Source organism: Pseudophryne corroboree, chromosome 7 (genome assembly GCF_028390025.1).
Source record: "Pseudophryne corroboree isolate aPseCor3 chromosome 7, aPseCor3.hap2, whole genome shotgun sequence".
Classification (NCBI taxonomy): domain Eukaryota; kingdom Metazoa; phylum Chordata; class Amphibia; order Anura; family Myobatrachidae; genus Pseudophryne; species Pseudophryne corroboree.
In genome coordinates this window covers 208,597,913-208,601,369 of record NC_086450.1, presented here as the reverse complement: position 1 = coordinate 208,601,369, position 3,457 = coordinate 208,597,913, and the positions used below count along the sequence as shown (strand labels likewise).

The 3,457-nt window shown below is 43.9% G+C and overlaps 1 pseudogene; it reads right to left on the bottom strand.

The window, feature by feature from the left end:
* Window positions 1–2,823: 2,823 nt before the first annotated feature.
* On the bottom strand, window positions 2,824–2,943 carry LOC134946114 (5S ribosomal RNA; annotated as a pseudogene).
* Window positions 2,944–3,457: the final 514 nt, after the last annotated feature.

Here is a 3,457-nt window from a genome sequence, read left to right as displayed (position 1 = left end):
TATATATATATATATATAACTCCTCCAGAATGTATGCGGCACTCAGAGACTCTCAAAAAGGTAATTTAGTGCATAAAGCCCCGCAGGGCATGCTTTTTATTAGGTGACGTTTTGGGGTAACAATCCAGCAATCCTCATGATATATATATATATATATATCTATATATATATTAGGGTTCAGTATGAAAAGCCGGCATCCCGATCGTGGCAATGCAGACAAGGTTGCGCAGGGTACCCTAACCACCCTCCCATACCCCCTAACCCTCCCTAGCCGCAGCCTAACAATAACCTCCCCTATTGGCGGCTAACACTAACCTCCCCCTGGTGGAGCCTAAACCTTACCCTCTTTCCCTCAGCCTAAACCTAGCCCTCCCCATTAGTGCTAAATCCTAACCCCCCTTCTCTGCAGGCTGCCCATAACCTCCCCCTCCCCGCAGCCTAACCCTAAGTCCACCGGAATCTGCCTAAACTTAACACCTGCTCCCGCACTCGAAACCTAACCCGGCAGTTCATACTTAACTTCGGGATCCCGGCTGTCGGAATAACTTCGTCTGGATCCTGATCTCTTCGGGATTCTGGCGTCGTTATTCTTGCAGCTGGCGGGACTCTGGTGTCGGTATTACAGCTGCAGGGATCCTGAACGCATACTGTATGTATGTATGTATGTGTGTGTATGTATATAGATATATCATACCCCCCAACTTTTCAATGCTGACAAACGGGCCCGTTGCGCGCGACCCAGAAAGGGGCGTGGTATATGTGGTGGGGGCGTGGCTTCTGATGGATGGGTGTGGTCACGCAGCGTAGACCTGCATTTCTTCATTTTGGGGGCAAGCCCAGCGCTCCCCGAGCAGCTGGGCAGCCCCCTTCTCCCCTCCTAGCAGTGGATACATGCCGTGCGCGTGTGGTGCAGAGCAGCGGGTGATCAATGGCTATCCCAACTGTCCCCCCCCCCATCCGCGGGACACTGCGACCCGCGGGTGGGATAGCTGGACTGTCCCGCTGGAATTGGGAAAGTTGGTTGGTATGATATAGGTGGTCATTCCGAGTTGATCGCTCGCTAGCAGTTCTTAGCAGCCGTGCAAACACTATGCTGCCGCCCACTGAGAGTGTATGTTAGCTTAGCAGAAGTGCGAACGAAGGGATCGCAGAGCAGCTACAAAATATTTTTGTGCAGTTTCAGAGTAGCTTCAAAGCATTCAGTTCCTGATTTGACGTCACGAACATGCCCTGCGTTCGCCCAGCCACGCCTGCATTTTTCCTGGCACACCTGCGTTTTTCAGAACACTCCCTGAAAATGGTCAGTTGACACCCAGAAACGCCCTCTTCCTGTCAATCACTCTGCGGCTGACTGTGCGACTGAAAAGCATCGCTACACCCTGTGTAAAACGACTTTGTTCGTTGTAATAGTACACCGCGCGTGCGCATTGCGCCGCATACGCATGCGCAGAAGTGCCTTTTTTTACCTCATCGCTGCACAGCGAACGAATGCAGCTAGCGAACAACTCGGAATGACCACCATAGTCACCAATATCTTACGCATAAGAATGAGATGGCACTCCAAGGTAAGTCAAGAATCCCGTGTATTAATAAATCAACATAATTCCAATGGCGTCAATGTTTCAAGGTCTGCAGACCTTTTCGTCAGGACGTACAGCAAAGTGAAAATAAAAGAAATATATATATATATATATATATATATATATATATAATACACAGGGGGGTGAGGGATATAGCGACCAATGGTGTCTTAGAGATACACAATGAGAATGAGTGGGTCTGAGAATAATAAAATACAATTTATTAACAAATAAAATTAACAAATAACATTTGAGCAGCAATTCTCTTTAAAAAATGGGACAAAAAACAGCATACACAATACAAGATAATACCAGTTAAAATATATAAAAAGATTTATGCTTAACTTGGTATGAGGTCACTGCCAGGTTGTCCAACGCGTTTCGTCATTCAGACTTCATCAAGGGGTAAAAGCAGAATGGGACTAGGCTTCTATTTATACCAGTACTAATCTCATAGTAATTATGACATCACTTCCTGTTAATTTAACCATGGTAATGTAAAACAGACTAAGACTTTATAATTGCAGTGGTTAGATAACCTAATTTCATAGTGTATATATATATATATATATATATATATATATATTTATTGTTAGAAAAACATTTTAGAGACAGGTTTGGAGATTGAGAGCTTTGAAAAACTCTCATATAGATGCGTCCGCGGGACTTCTGCCACACTTCCGGTTTTCTGTCGATGCGTCACTTCCACCGCACTTCCGGAAAGACGCCCGCGCATGCGCCCGCGGCTTCCACTGATTCTTGAAGACCAGGAGTACTCAAGCAGATTTCTCCCCAGGAGTTCATTGCGGTGGCCATCTTTGTAGAGGTTTTTACATAGACGGCTTCACACGGTGGCCATATTTATGGAGTTCATGTTCAGGGACATTTGTGTTAATCCTCCATTTTAATAGACATGAAAATGAATAAAAGCAAGGGTTAATCAACTGACAGTTCCTATTAGGCTAGTGACAACAGGTTTTAAATATAGAGATCATTATAAAATATTAAATGTTAAATGATAGTGATACTATTAATAACCGGACCTTCAAAAATAAAAAATATATAATTGCATAGATATGAAAATAATAATATATATAACATATATATATTAAAATTATTACAGTATTTATTAAAGTGCCTTATGCATATTAATAGTATAGATGATAAGGTGCAGATTATGTGGACCAGTAATAGTGATAGAGTGAGAATTATGACATGCTCATGTAGGCTTTTAAAATCAGTTTAGTTACAGTACCTGATCTTCCCAGGTGGTCTCCCTAGTATGGTACTGATCAGGCCCGACACTGCTTCGCTTCCAAGATCGGGCGAGATTGGGCCTTTCCAGTGTGGTCTGACTGTAATAATTATTACTTACCATACATGTGTCATAATTATAACGTGACTATATAAAGTGATTAACTTACCGGGGCGGGAGGATGTGAGGAGAAGGGGGGGGGGGGAAGCGGGGAGGGGGGGAGGGCTGTGATGAAAAGGGGGGGGGAGGGGAAGAAATTGTGTGTGTGGGGGGGGGTTTAGTAGTGAAAATACGAAGGGGGGGGGTTAGCCGTGATGAAGGGGAATGATGGAGGATACAAACGTGATAACACAGCGGCCCAATAACTTCACAGGAACGGAGCAATTTCATAATAGTCATTGAATCCCTTCGGGTGGAGTGTTTGCAGTTGAAAAATCCAATACATTTCTCTGCGTGAAAGTTTATTGGCTGAATCGCCACCTCTCTCTCCCAGCTTAACGAGTTCAATTGCTTTGAAAGTCAATGCCTCCAGGTTGGAATTATGTGCAATGTTAAAATGTTTGGATACTGCATGATTCTCCATTTTGTTCTTTATATTACGGACATGTTCTTGTATCCTTAT